Genomic DNA, 25,334 nt, shown 5'->3' on the forward strand with positions numbered 1-25,334 from the left:
CCGCACAGGTTGGGCCCATCGTGGTAGTCCCCAGGAGTATGTGTAGATAGAAACCCAAGAGCTGAGGCAGGTAGGGGAAGCACAGAGGGCTCTCTCTGTACACATAGATGGTATCAGGCTTTTGTAGTTTGTCTGAAGCAAATACCTATTTAGGAAAATTATACAATCACCATCACTGCATTACGTACATTTCCATTAATATTATTCCCAAATCAAGAATTGGAATTGGGGAACTACAGATGTCCAAACTCAAGAGAAAGCGATCTGCATGGTTACCCTGGCTACTTGTGAAGGAGGAGCACATCTGAGATACAGAGTCCCAAGGAAGCAGGGCTAGGCTGGCGGCCCAGGGCCAAGCTGGCCCGAAGGGGCCATGGGTTGAGATGGAGCCGCAATGCACAGTGGGCCGCTTTTTACATTGGGGAGTTAAAGCCCTTGTCTTATGATATTACTTACACATCTACAAATAGATATCCAGATATATAAACATTTCATGCTTAGAATTCTTACATAATGACAAACCTAAAATAATTTCCAAATGAAAGAAAATAAAATAGCAGAACCATGTAATTTGTCCCAACAATAGGAACCTACTATAACTGATGATGGTTTGCTTATGTTAGATTACAGATGAGACATCTTTAGGCTTAGAGCCGACACTTTATTTCATCTGGGTCTATCTTTTGACTTCAAGAATACGAACACTATGCATATTTTTTACCTATAAAAAACAAGACTAACTGTTCCACAGTTTGGTTGGTTTGTTCTTTGTTGCTTCAGAAAATCTGACTTCATACTTATTAAAATATGCTAGTGTGCACTACTCAAGTGTCAATGTAAGTAACTAAAATGTCACAGCAATTCTGTGAAACTGACCGGTTTATTTCTACAGATCTGGAGAGAAGGGCGGTGTGATCTCGTTGAAGGAGGACTAGGTTAGGACTCCGTAAACCTCGTCTCTAGAACTGCTCTCTTACTAGCTGGCAGCCCAGCCCTTTAACCTGAGTTAAAGTCCCTTGCCTGTAACTGTGTGACAGTCAAATGAAATCCTGGATATGTTATGGTATGGCAATATTCTGTTGTTATTAGCAAAGTTCACTTGAAAAGCTGCTTTGTGAGGAAAGATGAGTTCAATTTTAGACATGTTGAATTTGAGGTGACAGCATGACATGAATCGAATGTTCCTTTCTAATTCAATCACACTGTAATTTGCAATCAAAAGCCCTTCCCAGTGGTTTGGCTTTACTCTTCAGATTCTTGGCCTAATGTTCCTTTGGGTTATTTCTCAGTAGACAGCTTTAACCACAGCAGGGAGAAGGAGCCCTTCATGACTGCTTCCCAAGCTAATCAAGCAGAAAGGCTTAATTCATTCTTCTACATCTCTGGATCAGCCGTGAGGTCTTGGCTACTACTTGGGGGCCTTTCTTTTCCAAAACAAGCAAGAGACCTAAAAGCTCCATCTGGGATAACCTATGATAAAAACAACTCCCCCTGCCTTCCCCTAAATGGAATCTCACATGAAACCCTCAACTTCCCGCTATACTTCAAAGATCTGAGATATTAATTGCCCTCCACATCCCACCTACCCAACTAGATCTGCCATCTCTCTAGGCCAGGTCATACTCAACCCTTCTTCATCTTGGATTTCTCCTCGGAGGTGGGGGGGCTGACAACCAGACCACTCACTCTTCTGTCTCTCCTAATTCTTCTTGTTTGGTATTCTCCATTGGTAGCTCCTTGCCTAGGCTACGCAGTTATCAGAGCTAGATTTTTAAGGATCTTTTATTACTACCAATAAAGAAACATATTAAAGTTGTTTTCAAAGCTCAAAACAAACAAGGAGCCAAAATACTTTCATGGTATTTTGAATCACAACATGCCCAGTTGCTGGCTCAGTCACATACCACTTGACTTTATAAGTGAAATTCTGTCCCTGCCAAATGACTTGATACGTGTGGAAATTCTTCAACTCTGAGACTTCCTCCATGAGCCTCAGCGGCTGCTTGGCTTTTAGGCCTCACCCGCAGCAGCTCACCCTTCATGCTACTCCCACAGGTTTATTACTTTTCGTTCAAAATGGACAGCAACTCAACTGTTTAATTTTTTCTGATTCTAAAAGTAACATACATTTCTTATTTGCTTAAACCAGACACTACCAGATGTGTAAAAGAGAAAGTGAGAATCAACTCCCTAATCATACCACTCAGATATGGACACAACTAACATCTGATGTATTTTACCACACATTTGTTTTGCATGCATGGATACTTTTGTTTTTAACAAACTGGGACGGTGTTATACATATCATTTCATAAACAGTTTCTTTATTTATGACTGTTTTTAACACATTTGTAAAATCTAATTTTCCACAGCAACACAGTATTCTGTGTATAGAACCACATAGCAATTATATGGATGTACTAGTCTGTAACCTATTTTCTGTAGATGGACAGTTAGGATTTTTCCAACTTTATGTTCTTATAAATGAGGCTGCAAAGGACATCATTATAGATATGCTTTTATGTTCAGCTATTTATCTAGGAAAAATTCTCAGAAGTTAGCGTTTAAGAATATCTTCATCTAAAAGGCTTCTTTCTTTTTAAAAAAGATTTTATTTATTTATTTGACAGAGAGAGACACAGTGAGAGAGGGAACACAAGCAGGCGGAGTGGAAGAGGGAGAAGCAGGCTTCCCGCCGAGCAGGGAGCCCGATGTGGGGCTCGATCCCAGGACCCTGGGACCATGACCTGAGCCAAAGGCAGATGCTTAACAACTGAGCCACCCAGGCGGTCCTAAAAGGCTTCTGATACATGTTGGCAAATTGCCCTTAACAGAAAGGTATATAACACCAGCAAAATAAGTGAGTGCTAATTTCACTCCAAGCAGAATTTGTCCAAAGGACAGTCAAGTACGCAGCATCCTTAATATATCAAATGTTAGCACAACCTCTACTTGGAACTCAGTTAAAAACAAAATGTTAACATTTCTAATCTTCTGCACACTGGACTTAAACATATTTGAAATGCTGCTGACCAGTAAAAATCATACCTAACGCCCACTGGCTTGTATAAAAGTATTCCAATCCCTTTGTTCCTTCTGTGAACCTTCAGCAGATGCCAGCTGAAAGCAGCCCAGTGGTATTCTGCTACTGGTCCCAGATGACTTGGGGCAGTGTGGGACCCAAAGTTCCTCGGAACCATCTGAGAATGGTTACACTATGTTTATTAGACATTTAACCATTTTACTACAATCTGTTCTTCTAAGAAGCTGGTAACTCACTAATGATAGGTAAGGCACCTGTATTAAATATCAGTTTTGATTGGCCAGAATCCATGGTTTTCTCAACCCTGCTGGGTGTAAGCAGGTTTATTATGGAGTATTATGCTTCGTTTCTGCTAACCACCTTCACTCGTCTCTTAAAGAACACCTGGTGAAAGATATGATTGATCTCACTGCAGGAAGGCCAGTGCTGCTGGTAGCATCAAACATTCGGAAGGAAGAGCACGTGTGTGTGTGTGTGTGTGTGTGTGAGAGAGAGAGAGAGAGAGAGAGAGAGAGAGAGAGAGAGAATAAGTGTTAAAAAGTCTCAAAAGTTCATAAAAATTCCATGATGTTATTTGATTGTGTCAGTGGTATGAAAAAAGGAGAGAGGACTGGCTTGTCTTTCACTCCCAGAACCAGCAGCTTAAAGGTTCTGGTGTTATAAGAAAAAACAGAAGTATGCAATGGGAAAATTTTCTTGGAATGCTGTGGCTTTCACACCAAAGACGTTTTAAGTTTTTACCATCAGAGCCCCATAGCCTCAGTATATTCAAGTAACAAGATAATCATGTTACATGCTGTGCCGTTTAGACAGAAAGTTCAAATAAATAAAAGTACTGCAGACATGGCAAATAAGAAAGTCACTGAGGAATCAGTGTCTACATTTGGACGGGCTGGGGTCTGCTAGAAGGGAGAAAAGCGAAGTGGCGAGGCTTCTGTAGTAAGACATTGGAGCAAGGCGTTAGTCATCTTGCCTCAGTATTTCCCTCACCCCATCCTCCCCAACAAATATTTCTCAAGACTTGCACAACACTGGCAAAATTCTTCTAATTTCACCTAGAGTATAGGCTGTTTCATTTTGTTTGTACCCTGTGTTCCCCACAGTCTAAAGAGTATTGTCCTACTGCCTTTCATTTTGTCTTTTATTTTTCTTTCCATTTTGCAGCTTTCTGATTTGAGACTACAGTAGATCCTTAAAATTTTCAAGCAAAAATGCTGGCAATTTATTTAATTAACCAAACAAGATCTCTTATCGGGAAGTTGGGTTTAAAAATAGGATGAAGAAAAACAAGAACCGTTTTTATGGAGGGGGAGGAAGTTGATGTTACTGCGTGTTTAGGAGCACTGAAGACCTACAGAGAATGAAAAAGAAGTGTGGTTGAGTCTATAATGAGTTTAAATTTACTTACTTTACGTTGATAATCACAGTACTACTCTGAGAAATTAACTGGACAGCCAAATAATCAAGTTTGGATTTGTAATCTTGCTATTGTTTTTTTTCTTTTACATACATGGTATACATGATACAATATTTTGCAACTTAAAACAATTTAATAATATATTTGATGATTTTCTAAATCAGTTCATCAAGACATAATTTATTCTTATCATCTACTGCACAGAAGCCCTCAGTTTATTTAACCATTTTCCTTTCGACAGACATTTGGGTTTCTCCTAGTTTTTCTCTGTTGCAAATAGTGCTACAACTCTGTTGCATACAGTTCCTTCTTGTGCACGCCTTTTATAGGGTAGATAACTGGGAAGTGGCATAGTGTACGTTCATTTAAAGATTCTGTCCCATCACCCTTCATAGTAGTCACTCTAGATGTTTTGAAGTGAGAATTCCCCATGCTCTGTCACTTCAAATAACCAAGTCACATTAGCATACATTAAGACAGCCCCCTGCTAACTGACAGGACCAGAGAAAATATTTAATTTTCTATATCTTGTATAGCAGTGGTTTCTACTATTTTAAGAAGGTGGATCCTTTTAAAATATTAAGAAGGGGGCCTGGGTGGCACAGTCGGTTAAGAATCCGACTCTTCGTTTCGCCCCAGGTCATGATTGCAGGGTCATGAGGTCGAGCCTCACATCAGGCTCTTTGCTCAGTGTGAAGCCTGCTTGAGATTCTCTCCCCCTCTCACTCACACTCTCTCTCTTTCTCTCTCTAAAATAAATAGATCTTTAAAAAAGTTAAAAAACCAAAATATCAAGAAACATTAAGGTATCATGATAACTGCTTATATTTTTGTTATTTACTAATAAAATGTTTTATAAAATGTCTATAAATTCAACAATACATAAAAGGGTATCTGTCTTTTAAACCACTGCATTTCTATGTATTTGAAGAACAGTTTCTCTCATGCCTGAAACGGGTACTTATCAGACCACAGAAAGTACGGGCGTGGATATCAATCTGGGAATCTCTTCCAGTACCTTCACCACTAGAGAACCACAGGTGTACAAGAGATGACAAGAGCGCCACAGAACTGACTCTGAATTGTCACCTTCAAAGCCTTTTGTTTTTCAACATCCCTCATGCTAGTGAGCACACCCACACACAGACACACATGCAGACCCACAGGTTAAGTGAAGAAAGCCACAGAGAAAATAAAAGGCTCAAAGCACTAAAATGAGGCCTATTTATTAAAGACTTTTTTTTTTTTTTTAAAGAAGGAATGTTTCACGAATTTGCAGGTTATCGTTGGGCAGGGGCCATACTAATCTTTCCTGGATTGCCACAATTTCAGTGTCGGTGCTACTGAAGCCAGCACTGCTTACAAAAGACTTAAAGAGGTCCCCATGCAGATCAGTGTCCCGAGTCTTTCTGCCTTCCTTGTCTGTGCCACATTCCCGTATTTTAAAAAGAGAATACTGCACCTAAAATTCCAACAGACTGAATAAATTCACTACCAGAGACCCTACCAATAGTTCACCATTTGCAAATTCACAACAACCTGTGGGCTGGTAGGGTTGGCTGAACTCTCAGATCGGCTCTCCTCTCCCTGCAACCCATACTATTTCCCACTTTCACACTTTCATATAAGGAGTTGTCTGAGAGAAGGTGGTGTTGGTTGAGGTGGGGAGATTCCAGGATGTAACTGAGACACTCAACCACAAACATGATCCTGTCCACAGCATTCTGCAGCTCTCCATTCCTCACAGTGGCCAGATTCAGGAGAAGGCCTTAAGGAAAAATGATTTCTTTTTCTTCTTCTTCTTTTTTTAAAGAAAAACTTCTTAGTCAATTGCTTTCATCTGATTTCCCTCACTCTTGGTTCTATGTCATTGTCTTAACCTGTGTCTTAATATGGGATCCAACTTAAAGAGTTAAAACCTCTTGTGGGTTACAGATGGATTCAACTATTAGGAGGCAAAATGATGCATACATACTTTCATTATTCTTTTCCATGTACCAAAAACCCTGGTGACTTTCTTTCATAATATGACTTGTAAGCAGAATATCCAAACATATCCCATCAGCTCTGTGAATTGCTCAAAAGCTCTTAGCAAACTCTCAGGCAATGCTGTGATTAGGAGGGAAAATCCAACCTACTGAAACAAGTCCTATTTGCCCCAGAGATTTACTGTATGTTCTAAAATTAAAAGAAGTTTATAGCAACATTCCAGGCTCTTAGATATCATTTTGTTTATATGTGGTGTCTGCAGAATGTTGTGGTTTCATTTAATGAACATAAAGTCCAATTCTGAATGTTTCCCCCTTGAATTCCTTAAAGAAAGGCATTAAAAATGACAATGGAGAAAAAAATCAATAAAAGAAATTTTTAAGGCAGAATAAGTTTAGAAATGGGTTAATAGCTAATAGTCAACTGGTCTGCTAGTAATCAAATTGAACAGAATGAAAGAAAAGTTCCTTTGATTTAGAGTACATATATATTTTAAAATATTGTTATCATTTATTATATATTTATATATTATTTATTTTATATATCTATATAATTATATGGGGTTTTTGGTAGGGAAAGAAGGTAAAAATAAGCTGTCATCATATAATTCACTGCTGTATCAATGGTGTGCCTCTGGCCAGGGTGAAGGCATATAGTCTTACTCTGAAAATTACTCTGAAGAAATTTACCCAGGAAGAGAGGTATGTTCTATTTCAATTATTCCCTTTCTCCACCCCGAACCTTTTCCCTAACACCTTTATGAGAATTACTACAGTTTGCATAGCAATAGTAAGTTTTAGATCCCAACAGTAAGACACTGTGTGCTGACATCCTCCAGGGCTCTGATACATGTCATCGCTGCCAGCTGTCACCCTCCGCCTTCCACATGTTTCATACAATGGTGACATTCCATAATCACATGAGTTTTATAACCACAGACCACGGTGCAAAAACATGTCATGTGCCATGGAGCGGAGTAGAAAACAGCATCAGACAGTGAAAGACGCACACCCCTCCACCTTGCCTTCCTCTGGGTTATTTTAATTATTATTATTAATTATTGTTTAATTATTATTGTCAATTATTACTCTCCTACTTTTTTTTTTTTTTTTTGGTAGTTTCACTCCCAAGGTATGCATGCCTCAACAATTTATTTTATTTTTTATTTTTTTTTAGAAGATTTTATTTATTTATTTGACAGAGAGAGATGACAAGTAGGCAGAGAGGCAGGCAGAGAGAGAAGGAAGCAGGCTCCCCGCTGAGCAGAGAACCCGACGTGGGGCTCGATCCCAGGACCCTGGGATCACGACCTGAGCCAAAGGCAGAGGCTTTAACCAACTGAGCCACCCAGGCGCCCCAACAATTTATTTTTTAGTTTTACCTTCTTAGAACTTTATGTAATTATACTGTATACATTCTACGGTTAGTTTCTTTCTTTCTTTCTTTCTTTTTTTAAGATTTTTATTTATTTATTTGACAGAAACAGACACAGCGAGAGAGGGTACGGAAGCAGGGGGAATGGGAGAGGGAGAAGCAGGCTTCTGACTGAACAGGGAGCTGGATGGGGGGCTCCATCCCAGGAGACTGGGATCACGACCTGAGCTGAAGGTAGACGCTTAACAACTGAGCCACCCAGGTGCCCTCTATGGTTAGTTTTTCACAAAACGATGTGTTTCCGAGATTCATCTATGTTTATGTGAACAGCTGTAGTTTAGAATGATAGACGAGGCACAGGGTTTTGCAAACATTTCTTGAGGCTGGAATTTCTATCTAAACTCTTTATTTAACTGGTACTATTTTCTTTTTGAAAGTTCATAGATGACTCCTGGGGCAAATAATACATTATATATTAATAAAATAATTTAAAAAAGAAGTCCATAGATGGTTAGTGATATTCAGCAGAACTAAATGAACAGAATCTGGATTTTCTTTCTTAATGAATTACTATTTTTTTAAAAAAGATTTATTTATTTGAGAGAGAGTGAGATAGAGAGTGGGGGGCAAGGTGGTAGGGGCAGAGGGAGGGAATGCCAAGTTGAGGGGGGAGCCTGACTCGGGGCTCGATCTCAGGACCCCAACATGATGACCTGAGCTGAAATCAACAGTCTGATGCTTAATGGACCCAGCCACCCAGGCATCTCCACTGAACTGCTATTTTTATCACAGTTATTTTTGAAAGGAACAAGGCATCTGTCAAACCTATTTAGTACAGATTTTGGAGGAATAATTCCATGACAGTTTCCTGAGATTAAACGAAAATCTATTTTGCCACAGACAGGACTACATTTGCATCCCTCCCGCTATCCCGCCCCGTTAAAACAATAAGCTTGGTCAGATCCAAACAGGTCACCGTTTCATTTATAAACGTTTGGAAAGTGTAGGTATGGAAAGAGCAGGTTGATGATGGAGAAGATCTACTTTGCTCCTCACTTGGTTACTAATGTTGAACCTTGGTCAAAATGAATGAAAAGGAGTGAGAGAAATGTTTAAGTGGCCAATAAGAGAATTAAAATAATCAAACTTTTTTATTTTTTAAAAGATTTTATTTATTTATTTGACAGAGATCACAAGTAGGCAGAGAGGCAGGCAGAGAGAGAGAGAGAGGAGGAAAGAGGCTCCCTGCTGAGCAGAGAGCCCGATGCGGGGCTCAATCCCAGGACCCTGAGATCATGACCTGAGCTGAAGGCAGAGGCTTAACCCACTGAGCCACCCAGGCGCCCCTCAAACTTTTCTTTTCCTCTATTTTAACTCTTATCAACTAGTATAAAACATGACTAATAAGAGATAAACCCAATTCTGTGTTTTCATGAAGTATGACCTCTTCTTCATCCCCAACCTAGGATTCTTTGTTTACCAAGAAATATTAAATAATAAGAATCTTAAATAAATACAGCCATTAATAAACTTAGGCTTTTTAAAACGTCAACCAAAAGAAAAATCTGACTTGGGGCTGTTTCCTGACCGCTGTATCTATTTTTTTAAAGATCTTATTTATTTATTTGACAGAGAGAGAGAGAGAGGGAGAGAGAACACAAGTTGGGGGGGCAGCAGAGAGAGAAGCAGGTTCCCTGCTGAGCAAGGAGCCTGCTATGGGGCTCGATCCCAGGACCCTGAGATCATGACCTGGGCTGAAGGCAAACACTTAACTGACTGAGCCACCCAGGCTCCCCGCTATATCTATTAATTAAGACAATCTAGCTTTAATGTGCACAGTAGATGTGGACAAAAAAAGCTCGGCTTTAATTTTTTTCAAATACAACATATTAAAGCAATTCAGACCCAGGTGTCTGTGATGGGCAACACTACATTTTACCAGTCCTTTCTTTTGCACTAGGTCTGCACCTGGATATATAACTGGCTCAACAACTACCCCAGAGCGGGGTGCAGGGAGACCCCCACATTCTCCCGCCAATTTGGAGCAGCCGTATCTGACCGTAGATACATATACAAGCAGGTTCTTTTCATAGCCAAAGACTCCTAGGAACAGAAATTCCCCTTTCCATCTTCGAATGTAAAAATACGAACTCATGTTAGATGAGTCTTATGCTTAGTGTCTAGAAATTCAGGTCTTAGCCCCAAATTCGAAATATCTGTGTGGTGTGGTACAAAGGGCCACCATTTCACGTGGTGGGGCTTCCAATGATGGTACCGCTGTCACGTTGGTAAGCATCTGACAAAAGGAGTAAGGCGACTGGAAAAAGGCAAACAAGATGTCCTTAAAGTAGAGATTACGAACCTGTGACTAATGAAAGGGAATCCCTGACAGGGGCAAGTGGCACTGCAGACACGCTGACGGAAATGGCGCACGGCCTGCGGACGCTGCTAACGGCTGTCACGTGTCCTGTGTCAGCGGAGAGGACTCTCCCCAGCCTCTCCAGACAGGCAGTGCTTACTGGGGGAAAATTCATGGGTAATGGATTTTCATAACAGGCCTTCTATCATCCTCTCCTCCTCCAAAAGTACCCTCTGGAGCTTTTCTGCTTCCACTCTCATTTTTCTTAATTAGAAAAAGATTGACTCTTCATTTCCTCTTGCCCGGTACTCTCTGTTGGCTCTCCTTTCCGTTGGGCGGCAGAGCCTCCCATCTTCCTCCCCCTTTCATGCTTCCTCTCTTCCTCAGAAACAGAAAGCTCCACTATACTGATAGATAGGACACCGGACCATTGTTTCCAGCACCTCTGCTGAAATGCAGGAGTGTCACTCTGGCGAGAAAGCGTATTTTCGGGTGGTGACTGCCTCCCTGACCCCAGAGGTATTGCACAAACGTACCTAACGTCCAGCTGGCGAGTAGCTCCCCTCCAAGTGCTAGAACTGCAGTTTTGTTTACAAGGGGTAGCAAATAGAAAGACAAACCTTGAGTGGAGACAGGAAATGGAAAATGATGGGCCAAATCCTGGATGTTTGGCTCTTTGGGAAGAACATTTATTCTTGCAGAGGACTTGGGAGCCAACCATCGCTAATGGGTCCAACCTCCCTACTGTTGGGAAAAGAAGTCAAGGAGTTTGCTCTGTGCTTGGTAGATCATCTTCCTAAGTCAACAGAAACCTTACCTAACACTGGCCCTGCTCACTGCAGAGGGAAAAAAGCAAATACCTATTTGTTTTGACTTGGTTAAGTGCCAGCCTGACCAAACCAAACCACATAAAAACCTTCCACGCTTAAAGACTCCCTTTGAGTTAAGAGAAGACCCCTATAAAAACGAAAACATTTTAACAGAGCAATATTAATAATGAAGCACCTTCATTTGTGTGGGTTAATTGAATTACAATCACCAACAGCTTAAGAATCAGACAGCCAGGGTTCCGAGGGAGGGAAACACAGGCATTAGAGACACTCTGGAACAGTACTTAAAATTACTCGAGGGTATCTGTCACACACCAGCAGGTTTCAATCCCAACAACAGATTATTAACCAATAAGGCTTATGCTGTCTCTCAGCTAGATACTAAAGCAATCACTAGTTCCTCGAAACTGTTACCTGGTATACAAGGCACTGCTTTCAGTTGGGGAGATAACTGACTTTACCCTAAAGATATCCTATTCTCTAACTACAAACTACAATGTTACAGCACTGGCATTGGCTTGTAGGTTTCTAATCTTGTATACATTCCTCTCCCCAATCAAACTGGTGATCCATGTGAGACCTAAACTTTGAGGGGAGGACAGTTAAATTTGGGTGGGACATCAGGGTGGGGAGCTGTGGGCAGCAAAAGGGGCTGCCTGAGGGGTCTAGATTCTGAGGATGATGTGGTGATTCTGGGCCAGATGGGAAGGTAGGGTGTTAATTTGTGGTCGTGGGAAATTGCAGATGGACCCTCGGGTGGCCAGAATTAGGATGTCCATTCAACAGATACTTATTGATCATCTACTCTGTTGAAGCCACTGAGAAGGAAACCAAGATGAATTAAACTCCTGAAAGGACTTTCTACTCTGGTAGAGAAGCAAAGACATCTGTAAAAATGCAAGAGCAGATAGAATGTGGAAATATCATAGGAGACTTACTGATACAGTGATGTAGAGTTTAGAGGAAGAAGGAGGCATTGCTGGCTGAGGGATGAGAGAAGGCTTCATGGAGGAAGTGGTGTTTGAGCTGGATCCTTTGGGACTGGGGGTGGCAGGGGACGGAAGAGGCCCCACCCACATACAGAGAGCTCAAATGGTGAGGTTGCGGAGTCAGGAAATATGGACATGGAAAAGCAAACAGTTGAGTCTGGCTGGGGCTTGGAGTGCATGAAGGGCATTAGTGAAGGTCCAGTTGTGCTTGGCAGACACAGAAGACAGCTCCTCATTAACCACAAGAGTAACCAAACAGTTTACAAAGCTTAAGGAGAGAGGCTCCTTCCGTGGCAGAGGCCCCAGGGCAGCACACAGGAGGGTTTTCTAGTTTCAGTCTCCACTCTGGGTATTTCATTCACACTGCACTTTTCCCAGGAGATAAAGGGCCAGCTCCCCACATCAGAGGTGCAAGACAAGTAGACTGACCATCACTGACAATGCACTGTAAAGGATTTTTCAGGAGCCCTAAGTTGGGACTTCCCAGTTTTTAGAACAGCATTTCTGTCCTCTCTTATTTTTGTCACCTTCTCCACTGTCTTGTACTCACTTTGCCCACAGAGTTAAATCAGATTTTTCACAGATTCTGCTTAGAAATCAGGTCCTAGGTAAAAAAAAATCCACAGATGTGGCGAGGCGATATTAGGACCATGGAATGATTCAACGAGAAGGTATTTCGGAGGTTATTTTCAACCCAAGCTCCACATTTTATACATGCAACCTAGGGTCTAAGAGGCGAAGTGATTCATACAAGTAATTACAAAGTCAGGACCAGATGCAAGTCTATATAGTTCCCATCCTTGTTGTCTTTCTCACCTATGACATGACACTGTATGGGCTTTCTTAGGGCACTCTGTAGATCAGCAAATAGCTCCGTCCTGTAAGCCAGGGACTGGCAAACTATGGCCCAAGGACCAAATCAGCCCACATCCTGTTTTTGTAAATAGTTTTACTGGAATGTAGCCATGCCCATATTGTCTGTGGCTGCTTTCACACTTCAATACCAGAGCTGAGTAATTATAACAGAGGGCATATTTGCCACAAATTTGAAAATGTATACTATCTAGTCCTTCAGAGGAAAAGTGTACTGATCCCGGATCTAACCCAAGGGTCTCAAAAAAATTTTACAGTGCACTCATATCAGTTAAAAAATTAAGCAAACACACACACACACAAACACGCGTGCGTGCACGCACTGGTTTATTTATAGTGCTATCATAAATGTTTTATAGATCTATAAAACAAACAGAGGGGCGACTGAGTGGCTCACTTGGTTAAGTGTTTGACTTCAGTGCAGGCCATGATCTGGTATTCCTGGGTCGAGCCTGACATTGGGCTCCCCGCTGAGCGGGGAGCCTGCTTCTCCCTCACCCTCTGCCCCTCCCCTTGCTTGTGCTCTCTCTAAAACAAATAAATAAAACATTTTAAAAAAAGAAAAGTAGATTCAAACGGAAAGAACATATTATTGGCTTGGCATATGGAAGCATGATATGAATAGATTCGACCTCCCCACCAAGCATGCGGTTTGATGAAAGTAGCTGAGAAGATTGACATCGTCCTGATGTCAACCAGTTGTTCATCTGAAGTAATCCAAAGGTGTTTTTGTTTTACATCTTTAGGAAACAGCTTCAAATCTACTGAAATGCTTCACTTGGGACATTTTTAAAAGATTAGAAAATGTTTCCAAGGTAGGTATGAAGCTCTGATCACACTGCTTGGTTACACCTCTGATTCTTCTCAACAACAAAATCACAGACAATGGGGTCATTTTTCAGAAGACCTCTCAGTGGCAGGAGTTTCTTCTGAAAAGCAGTTACACTCCCCCTTTCTGTTGGAAATTCGCCTTCACCGAAAGGAACAAGTGAAGTGTGTGGCTGAGGAAGTGAGGGCTCACATGCATTCCCCACATCTGGGACAGCTCTGCCACATTCTCGCTGTCTTTTGGGCTCACAGGATCAGTATTACCTTCCACCCGAAGCTTCTGCAGAAATTCTTTTTTTTTTGAAGTCAACTCTACCCCCAATGCAGTGCTCAAACTCACGACCCGGAGTTCAAGAGTTACACGCTCTATAGACAGAGCCAACCGGCCGTCCCTGTAGAAATTCTTTTAAGTCCAGAATTCCAAGTCCATTTTCTGAAGGTTTGTTTCATTTAAACTAGATAAGCTAGGTCACCTGCAAATCCACTTATCCAGTTACAAGTCAGCTGCAAGGAGTCCCAGGGTGCGAAGCGGCAGGGGCTGGAAGCGGCAGGGGCTGTCCTGCCGGCAGGGGCTGTCGTCCCCTCTGGGCGTGGGAACCCCTGCTCTTCCCTCAGGACCAGTCACATGCGGTTGGAAAGACGGACGAGTGAAGGTGCCAGGACCAGAAAGCATAATCACTATTAGTCAAGCTTCATTTCCTGTGCTTTTAACTTCATCTCATCCTCTCTTGCCTTCTTTCCTTTGATCAAGCTTCTACTCAGAATGCCCTTTCCTCCTTTCCGTTTATACCTGGAGCGATCTTCTCTATCCCTCAGGCCCAGCTCAAAGGCTACACTTTTCTGTGAAGTCTTACCAGCCATAATGGAAGTCAACTGGAAGGGACTCTGGGCCTCCTGTGAAATCTCTGATGTCATTTCAGACATTTGTCACAGATTGCCTTGAAGTTATTTGTGTATCATCTTCACTCCCATGTCATGTTTGTGGAAAGCAAGAGTTACATTTTATACACATTTTTAGCCCTCCTCCTAATGTGCCTTGCATAAAATAGGTATTTAATAAGGTTGGGGTTTTTTTTTGTTGTTGTTATTGTAATTGAATTCAAGAAAGGCATATGGCATAAAGCCCTGAGCAAGGGCAATTACGGAGGCTAATTAACAATGATGAAGCCCAGTTCAGTTCCTTGCAATGTGAGGTGAATTGCCCAAGTTCACATGGATTTCTCTGAATCAGCCATGGAAAGGGCAGCTAGGCCAACATGGAGTCATTCAAAAGTTCTAGAGTCAAATACAGGACAGCAGTGCCCAAAAGGACAGATCAATGAAATGTGACTCAGTTTCATGACCAAGAAAAGACCAATTAATTCTCTACTAGGCTCCAGAGTATTTACAAAAAAATCAGTGTTATTAAAGTTTTATCAGAGGGAGAAGACTACTCCAAAGCTTCTTCCAAAGGTGCACTTTTTTTTTTTTTTAACAATAAAAGCACACACAGTGGAGTCATTTTCCGAAGGCATATTCAGAAGCTTTGTGGGTTGCCAAGGGCAGACGCTCCATACTGGCTTGTGAATATGTCAGCAAAACCTGGCCATGCCTGCTGCCATTGTTGCACGGCCCATAGGGTTTGTTCTCTGATCATGATTTCTAGGAGCTGAAAACTGATCATTCATTGAGGGAAGAAATAATCTCTCAGGTTTAAGCTTCAATACTATGAAGTGATGAAATAGAGCTATATTAAACCAACTTAGGAGTGATAGTGACAGCCCCAAATCTATGGAGACAGAAGAGGGTTAGCAAAAAGTACAGGAAGTACAAGTTCAACTATTAACATTTCTCTCAATTCCTTTTCACTGGAAGTTGTAAGCAATCACCAGTCAAAGCCTTCTTGCCAATGTCTGCCTGGGTAGATACCCACAGAATTTTGCTCTTTGGTCCACAATGCAAAAGTTTTAATACATTTATTGCAAATCTGTTTCTCATTTGTATACTACTTTCTCTGTAGGTGGCATTATGTTGCAACTACATACAGAAAGTCCCCCTGAGATAGAGCTGGAAAATGTGTTTTCCTAGTTAAGAAGAACCAAATGGTTATGGACAGGAAAGATATTTGACTTTTGAACCTAGTCAATAATCAGGGGCTAAAGTCAAACTGAGTCAACTGGTGTTTTCCAGGTTGACTGGGGACCCTGGCTTGCTTTTAGAGCTTGTGTGTGAGTGTGTGCGTGTGCACACCTGCCACTGGCCTATCTCCATTCTTGTCAGATGACTGGCCTTGGCTTGGTTCATGAACAGAGCAGATGTTCTGTATTTTCCTGCTACTCGAGGGTATGTGTTTCCCTCATTATCCCCTTTGTATCATCTTTCCTTGTAATGCCTTATATTCCTCTATATTCTCTCTTCACACTACCAAGCCTAGTGTTGGTTTTCACCTTTTGCAATGTCTGTGGAAAGCAAAAATAATTCAGTATAAGTAGGTGACCTAAGCAAGTTTGATTTAGCTGTTCCTTTAGAAATATTTTCAAGTGCTCTTGAAAAAATATTTTCAAGTGCCAAATTGAAAATGATTCTGCCATTTTTTGGCAATTTGATAGGATAAGCCCAAAATAGCTCATTCCACTGTATCATGGGCTGTCTTGTCCCTTTTACATTTAGTATCAGAATTAGGCTTTTTAAATCAATTTAATAAGAGACCTAAAAGAACAATTCAATTTGGTTATTAAAGATCTCAGAATAAAATACTGATTATTTTTGATCCAGACATTAGTAGCCATGACCTCAAAATGACATTGTATTACAGACTTGTGCTCTCTAGAGTTACACTTTGAAACAAAGTGCCCATTGGCCCTTTGTAGACTCCGTTTTATTTGACCTCACAGAGGCCTTTGACACTGCTGGCCATAGCTTCCTCTTTGAAGCTCTCCATTTATTTTGTAGTTTCTTTTGTGTCTTCCATTGGGTGTCTTCCTTGGCTCTATTCTTTTCTTGCTCAACATACTTGCCCAGGCCAATTTCATCTATACTAATAACTTGTTAGTCAGTTTTAAGGTGATGATTTTCTAATTTATCTTCCTTGCTCAGCTGCTCTTCTGAATTTCTAAATGACCTTTCTTCCTTGGTAATTAAATTTCCAGTAAAGAAGTTGCGAGCAATGAGTTATTCTGGACATTAATCTGTGACTCTTTCAAAGTTCAAAACTTCTCCCCATGCAGGTCCTGCACTTCCAGATCCTATTTATGAAGATGGATGGTTTCAAAGAATTTTTTAAAATTCCCCAGTCATATTGTTCTATCTTTGCCACAGGTGGCAATTACACAATTTCAGGATGTAAAACTGACTTACTATTCAAAGAAACGCCAAATAAAGAAGCATTTATTAACTAAATTAGATATCAAGGAATGAATAATCTCCATAAAAACAGAGAAAAAATTAAGATTATAACTTCACTATTTGACATTGGAAAAGATACACTGTTTTTTGAATTTCACTTCTTGCATGCAGGAGAAATGAAGTGTAGACAATAACCATGTGTCTAGGAGTTGATTTTGGTTGAAAGCACAATTCCCTACTGTTAGGCTTAAAACAACTGAACTGAACCTCCCAATCTGAGAGGAAACCTGTCTGACCTGTTTCATATATATACTGTATTTTCTTTAAAGGCTTCAAAACATCAGAAAGAAAAGGAGCCTGGTTCTGCCATCTGGGGGCTGGATGACACAACAGAGGATACATTCAGAACACTGGTTCTCAGCCTTGGCTATGCATTAGAATCACCTGGGGGAGCTTTTAAAAATCCCTCTGCTCTGGGGCACCTGGGTGGCTCGGTCCAGTAAGCGCCCAACTCTTTATTTTGGCTCAAGTCATGATCTCATAGTTCTGGGATTGAGCCCTGCGGAGTGCAGGGCCTGATGAGATTCTCTCTCCTTTGCCTGTTGCCCCTCCCCCCGGCACTCTCTCTCAAATAAATCAACCTTCAAAAAAAAAAAAAAAAAAATCCCTCTGCCCAAGCTGTGCCCCAGACCAATTAAACCAGACCCGCTGGAGTTATGATCCAGGCATTAAAGCTCCCCAATTGAGCTCAGTGTACAACCAAATTGAGAAACACTGATTCATAATGAGTGACTTAGGGAGAGTTGGCGGCAGCTGCAGTTATGTGAAAAGGCAGTGTAGAGTCATTCAGAAAAGAGTCGTGGAGAGAGAAGCCATGGGCAAGTATTTAGAGATCAGAGAGGAAACGGATGGTGCCACTCGCCCTTATGATCCTAATGCTAAGTTCTCTTTGTGTATTTTTTGAATTGAGGTATATCAGTATTTATAAGCAGAAAGTAGGTGTTACTTCATATTGTGCAAATAAGTTTTTTTTTACACTTATTAAACACTGGTTAAATAGCCTGAGTGATATATTCCTTGTTCTCCCTGTTGACCAGATTTGACGGGGTCTGACGCCACCTTTGCTGGCTGGTGGCGGTCCCTTGGAGGAGCAGGCCTGGCAGCTGGGAGCATTTCACCTCCTCTCATGATAAAGATGTGACCTAACCCCCAATTTCCTATTTCTCCCTATCATGGGTGATCTGTGTCGGGAGAAGATCTTAAAACCCAGCTCAGGATCTGTGAGGAAACAATTCTTACAGTCTGTTACGGAATTTGAACGGTAAAAAGAGAATTCGGTCGGGAGTCAGCCCCACCAACGGGGTACCTGCCAAACCACACCTTATCCTCCTCAATCAGCAAAAATATCCTCCACAGCCTGACTCCTCTTACCTCAGCAACAGGAGCATGTTCATTCCCTTATTAGGACACTGGCAGTGGCCAGTGAGTTGCTCATGTCTGAGGCCCAGGAGAGTCTTCTAGAACATGTGCACTTCATCAAAAACCAGAAGAGGATAACAGGCACCAAGGGAGGGGACTGGAAAAATTAAATCCTCGCTGTATGGGAGGAGAATCCATCTTGGTAGGCCACAATTATGGTTTTGGATTATAAAAAAAAATTTTTTTTTTAAGGCCAAACCAAAAAAAACACAATCCTAATTTTTTTTTTTAATGTATTTTTTTGGAAGGGTGTTTTTGAAACTCAGAAATGCAGTCAAAGAAATTTTAAGTTGAAAGCTTCCATGGAGCTGAATATGTATCATCAGTGAGTACCTGGTCTTAACCTTTGAGAAGGGTTGTCCCAGTTCCAGAGCATGCATCTGAACCCAGAGGTGTCATTTGCTTTTTTTTTTTTTTAAGCTGCAGCAAAAGAAAAGCCCTGTTCCTCATGTCTTCCTGCTTCTCTTCTCCCCTCTCTACAGGGATGCCCTCTCCCTGCTCTGACCTTCACCCTACTTTACTACCTTTCTCCTTTTCTCACATGTACCCCCATCCAAACTAGGCTTTGTCTATGGTAATAGTGAAAGCGGGAAGGGCTTCCTGTCAAAGCGAGAGGTTGCCCTGTTATAATGTGTCAGCAGGACTGTCCTGTTAATCCATCCTGTTTAGTGGCTAAGCAGTTTTCAGAGCCAACTCATGAACTCAGTCAGATCTATCCAAGCAATAATGGACTACAATTCTAACTTCCTGTAATTTACAAAACACCTCCATCATGTACATGTTCTAGTGATCTTTAGAATACCAGTGAGATAAACACTATTATCTTTTCTACTTCACAGTTGAGGAAATAGTCTTGGTGGTGCCGAGCGATTGCCTTCAGAGCTAGGACATCACTAATCAATTGGGGCTTTTCTTACTGGAACTCCTTTGTCTCAAAGATGTCATAATATCGTGGTGTTCTGCTCAGATGAATTGCTCTGATGCCTGCCAGAGAGAACTGAAGTCAAGTTCCCCCAGGAACCTCTACACAATGGGTGTACAGGCCCCTGGGAGATTGTAGGAGGCCCCAGGCCCCTGGGGCTGCTGCTAACAACAAACTCTGCTAAATTTGACTCCTTGTTCAAGTTGTAGGTAACACACTTCTAAGGCTAAAAAAGCCAAACACAACAGCTATTGTCTGTTTAAAGATAAACATAACACAGGTGATTAAAAAAAAAAAAAAAAACAAAAAGGTGTGGGGGGGGATATACCAGACTAGCCAAACTTGACTTTGAAAGAGTGAAGCAAACAAATTGTTTAAAATGACGAGAAAGCTTATTTAATGGTGAGAACTCCCATCTGTGTGGGCCTTACTAGGTGCCAGGCAATGGGCAGGATCCATTTCACCTAACCCTTACAATAACACTCAGAAGACATGATTACTCTTGTCTTACAATCTAGATTAGTAGAGCTGACACAGAGCAATCGAATCACTTTTTCAAGATAAACACAGATTTTAGCTGCCTTCTGGCCGAGCCCAAGGTTTGGGTTCTTCGCACCACTACAACTCACCATATTCCATTCCTTTCCTCAATTCTCTGATTGTGACAAGACAGGATTTAGAAGTTAAGATATGGAGAAGTCATTTGGAGATTTTTTTTGCATATAATTGGCATAAGAAAGTCATGTGATATTAATCACAATGAAATGAGAGGAGTTGCTAGTTTTATAGGAGTCTAGGTCTTCCACTGTGGGAAGAGGCATACTCACTACCTCTTTGTAGAGCTCTGTCTCAAAGGGAGAGTTATATTTAGTGGAATTTAGTCTCCTGGGCTGGCTATTTAAGGTAAAGGGTCATGGATGATCCCAGACCCTCTGAGACCACTCCTCTCACCCCCTCCAGCCCTCTGTGCCTGGAGGAGAAGCTTGCTCATCAAGCAGGATCTGATGTCATATTACTATTGCTGCCAGAGTCTCCCACGCAGACCAGAGGTTAGAGCTGTGAGAGCACAGGCAGCGGATAACATCCGTTACATGCAAAGCTGGAGAGAGCAAGGGAACCACCAGGAGCCGCGCAGCCTGGGGCCAGGAGCCAGGGGCTAGGGCCAGTACTTATGCACATCCAGGCAGGGAAGATGTGGCCAGGTCAGGGAATCAACCTCTCTGGCCTCATTTTCATCTATATAATGGAGGTCGTGGTACTTAATTTGTAGTACTGTTTCAGGATGAAATGAACAACTATTTGAAAAGTACTCAGAGCAGTACTTGGCACATGGTACGTTCTAGATGATTGTTAACCATTTTTATTAACTTTTTTTATTTATCACTATCCTCCTCATGATATGGGATATAGGTTCTGCACTTGTATGTATCCCAAAGCATGCTGCTGTTTCCAAGCATGAAGGGGATAACTGGGCAGAAAGGTTTTTCTAACTTGAGAATCTTTAACTCCTTTTCATCACACATAGTGACATAAGAAAAGGCTCCGAAATGCAGAAGAAAGCAGGGGAGGGGTCTCATCTTCTGTTTGTATTCCCTTATTCCTCTCCTAGTGACTCACTTTTCTCTGGCTTTCTATTTTGAGGAGAGGAGGGTGGAGGGACAGAGCTGTGGCTAAAAATGTCCAATAAATGGAATGCCATTTATCTCGCATTTTCTCTGTCGCACTCATAATCCATGTCACTTCTCATTAAAATGCAGATGGAAATTTATCATCAGACAGCTTTATCTTCCCATGTCAGAAAATGCACATGTCCTCCTGGAGGAGGATATAATCCCCTTCTCTAGTCATCTTTGGGGCTGGCTTAACACCCAACCTTAGTGAAGAATTGATAGTTCAGAGCTTTACGTGTGGAGGTTAGTTCTGACTTTCAACTGGAATGGCTTTAGACCGACAGCCTATCAGTGGAGAACCCATATGTCCTCACTGCCCCAATATCCTTCAGCCAGCCGGCATTTTAATTATCCTGGGGAAACTATCCTACATATTGCTTATGAATTAAACTAGGAAATGTCATGTTAAACTATTTTAAATCTTTCAGTACTTGCTATGGATTAAATGGTGTTCTCTAAAAATGATGTCAATGACCTACATCCCTTGTACCTCAAAATGTGATCTTATGTAGAAATAAGGCCTCTACAGAGGTAATCAGGTAATGCTGAGGTCATTGGGGTGGCCTTCACCCAGTGTGACAGAAGTCCTTATAGAAGGGGGAAATTTGGATACAAAGGACATCATGGAAGGTAGACTATGTAAAGAAGACAGACTGTCATGCGAAGGTAGAGATTAGACTGATGAATCTACACACCAAAGATGGCCAGCAAACCACCCGGGGAGAGGCCTCCAAGAGTCTCCCTCACAGCCCTCGGAAGGAAACCCTGCCAGTTCTGTCAAGCCACTCAGGATATGGTAGTTTTTTATAGCAGTCCTAAGAAACTAATACAGCATTCAATTTAAGGATTGAATGATTCTACTTCATTAGCAATTTTTTCCCCCACAATTTCCAGCATTTTCCACTGTTTATTTAGGTGAGTGGTTCATTACATTGGGCCAGTATTCCATCCGATTTCTTAAAATACCTTCTATTGCAACTTGTAAATTTATCCTCTTAAATGCTCAGTTTCTACCTCTGCTGTGTTCCTTTTGCTCTTCTGGTATCTGAGGATCTTGGTTAGGGATTTACCTGTAGCTCTGAGGGGGATTGGTGAAACCCTGGCCTTCTTGGGCTCCTCAGGCCAGCTGGGTGACTGAGCCTCGTTCCCAGGGTGGGGAGCGGGGGTGGATATTTGACATGATCTCTCTCCCAGGCCCGACATCTTCAGATCCAGGAGAGGCAGACTCGTAACACTTCCCTGGGTCAAGTCTGATGTTTAAGTAAGGTCAGAAATTTTAAAAGTGATTACAAGAGGGAGAAAGTGGAAGATAAATCTTTCCCATTATTCTAACCCCCTAGGGATCTGGCATGGTTCAATCTATGACTTCAGGACTGTTTCCGTGGGGATGAGCAGAGGCTGTACGCACTTCCTGTCTGCCCTTCACTTAGTGAGGTGAAAATGAGAGCTCCCAGTGAGGCTTGAGTCTGAGGGCCTTTTGCCCCTTTGTGATTAGGAAAGTGTTCACTACTTAGCCAATACCAGAATACCGCTGTCATGCTAGTCCTCTCTTAGATGCCCTAATTTGCCCAACTTCCGGAAACCTGCAAACTTTAAAACAGAAGTAATGGCCAGGTTTGCTGCATTCGACTCTAGGAAGTCTGTATACTCACTCTATGGGCAGACCTGTGTCTGCTCCAAAAGTATATGAAGTTCTAACCCCCAGTACCTCAGGATGTGACCTTATTTGGAAATAATACTTTTACACACACATCAAGTTAAGGTGAGGTCATTAGGGTGAGCCCTAATCTGTCTAGCCTTCTCATAAAAAAGGGTACGTTTGGACACAGACACACACAGAGGGAAGATGATGTGGAGAGAACTACGGAGAATGTTGCATGAATTCATGGAAGCACTGGGTCTATGTTGCCACGAAACAAGAAATGTCTGGGGTTACCAGAATCTGGAAGAGGCAAGGAAAGATTCTCCCACTACGGGATTCAGAGGGAACATGTTCCTGGAGATACCTTAACTTCAGACTGCTAGCCTTCAGAATTGTGACAATTAGTTACTGTTGTGCAAAGCCCCCCAGTTTGTGGTACTTTGTCATGGCAGCCCCAGGACTGTGTTTTTGTGCTTATCCAGAAGCTATCTGAGATTCATCCCTCTGGCACCAGTTCATGCTGATAATGACCACTGTCAATCACCCCCCAACCTCAAAACTTTCCTGAACACTTACTAAGTGCCAGGCACTGTGCTGACCATTTCACAAACGGTTTCCTCTTTTTGTACGTGAATAAAACTGAAAACTCAGCAAGATTAAGTAATTCTGGGCGCTTGGGTGGCTCAGTGGGTTAAGCCGCTGCCTTCGGCTCGGGTCATGATCTCAGGGTCCTGGGATCGAGTCTGGCATCGGGTTCTCTGCTCAGCAGGGGCCTGCTTCCTCCTCTCTCTCTCTGCCTGCCTCTCTGCCTACTTGTGATCTCTCTCTGTCAAATAAATAAATAAAATCTTTAAAAAAAAAATCTTAAAAAAAAAAAGATTAAGTAATTCTCTCAAGGGCACAGTTAATAAGAAGACACGATGAGAACTGGAATCCAAGTTTATCTGGATTGTGAAGTCAATATTCTTTGTTTATACTTGTGAGGGTCACTTAAAGACTGCTGGCATTCGAATCTCTGGCCAACAGATCCCTACATCTTACTACATCCTCCTTTATAATGTGTCCAGTTTGTGCCAAGTCGGAAAAGTAGTAATTCAGTATTTTGCCCCCAAAGTCCGCTTTTAGCAAGTTTCCTTTAACTTCAGAGTTATCCAAAGTATAGCAGTATGGGTTATCTTTTTTTTTTTTTTTTAAGATTTATTTATTTATTTGAGAGACAGAGAGTGAGAGCACGCATGCACCTGGGGGAGAGGCAGAGAGCAAGAACCTTCGAACAGACTCCTCACTGAGCACAGACCCCAAGGTGGGGCTTGGTTTCACCACCCATGAGATCAGGACCTGAGCCAAACCAAGCGTCGGATGCTTAACCAACTGAGCCACCTAGGTGCCCCTGGGTTATCATCTTTAGGTAGTTAGTAAATGGAACAACTAAAATCTGAGATGAAGATTTCCTCTGATTCTTCTGGTGTAGATGGATGTTTTAGTGCATACAAGTCAATCATAAACCGAATTCAGCTGCCTTTTGCCCCAGCATCAGTAGTTCTGTTGACGTTAAGATATGAAGTCACCTGTCTTCCGGGGGCTTTAGGAAGGGGGTGCTCAGAGGGAACATGTTTGCATAGCTGGTTCTTTTACTTTTCACTAAACCTGCAAGGAAGATATTATATAGTTTTTTTTTTTTTTTAAACAGATGAAAAAACTTAGACATAGTGAAACTAAGTGACCTTCCCAAGGTCACACACTTAGTAATGAGTAAAGTCTAAACACAGATATGGGAGTCAGGATATCTGGCTCTTAATTTCTCATCTGTCAAGAATGTGCCCACTTTGTACTGTGATAGCTGTGCCTGCCCAAGAGCAGGTGTGCTGAGACCCTTTTCCTAACCAGCAGCAACGCTTCCCTCCAGAAAGGTTACCTGCAAGATGGCAGAGGTGAGCAAAAGGTTCCTCTTTACTTTTTTATTATTTTAAAAAATATTTATTTGCATTAAGAGAGAGAGTTCAAGTAGGCAGAGCAAGAGGGAAAAGAAGAAGCAGCCTCCCCGCTGAGCAGGGAGCCCGATATGGGACTCTGTCCCAGGACCCTGGGATCCTGATCTGAGCCAAAGGCAGCCGCTTCACTGCCTTAGTCACCCAGGCACCCCAACAGGTTCCTCTTTAAAGCCATCCCTTCTTCTCCAAAGGTTCAGTATGCTTCAGCGCCCCTAGGCATCACCTGTTCACTATAATGTGTGAATACAGTCTTTTTCAATTCAGTGCTTAAGCATACCACACAAATGTATTACATAGCTATGGAGAGTATCTATGCAGAAGCTATAAAGGTCATGATATCAGCTTAAAGCTAGCTTTAAAGAGTTGCTTAAATTTTACGCCCTTTATATATTTTTTTCTCTGGAATACACAGGGTAGTTATGAGCTATGGCTTATTGCTGAACTGTGTAAAGAACATTTTCACTCTTTAGAGAATAAGAGTGTCACATCTATTTCCCTCTCTTTGGAGTGAACGTAGTCCTTATTATATTACTATTTGATTTGTCCTCTGTTATGTACAAGGTGAAAGAGATGGTATTTTGGAGAACTGAATTCTAGCAAAGGT

At 41.8% G+C, this 25,334-nt stretch overlaps 1 protein-coding gene and 1 non-coding gene across 7 annotated transcripts in view; both read right to left on the reverse strand.

Moving 5' to 3' along the window:
* The window catches only part of CALD1 (caldesmon 1), a 184,452-nt gene that overhangs the window by 40,254 nt on the left and 118,864 nt on the right, over positions 1-25,334 (reverse strand). The gene's annotated exons all lie outside the window — the stretch shown is intronic.
* Positions 5,710-5,816, reverse strand: LOC132017051 (U6 spliceosomal RNA). The gene has a single exon (XR_009404132.1). It is a non-coding gene; the product is annotated as a U6 spliceosomal RNA (small nuclear RNA).

This window comes from Mustela nigripes, chromosome 4 (genome assembly GCF_022355385.1).
Source record: "Mustela nigripes isolate SB6536 chromosome 4, MUSNIG.SB6536, whole genome shotgun sequence".
Taxonomy (NCBI): Eukaryota; Metazoa; Chordata; class Mammalia; order Carnivora; family Mustelidae; genus Mustela; species Mustela nigripes.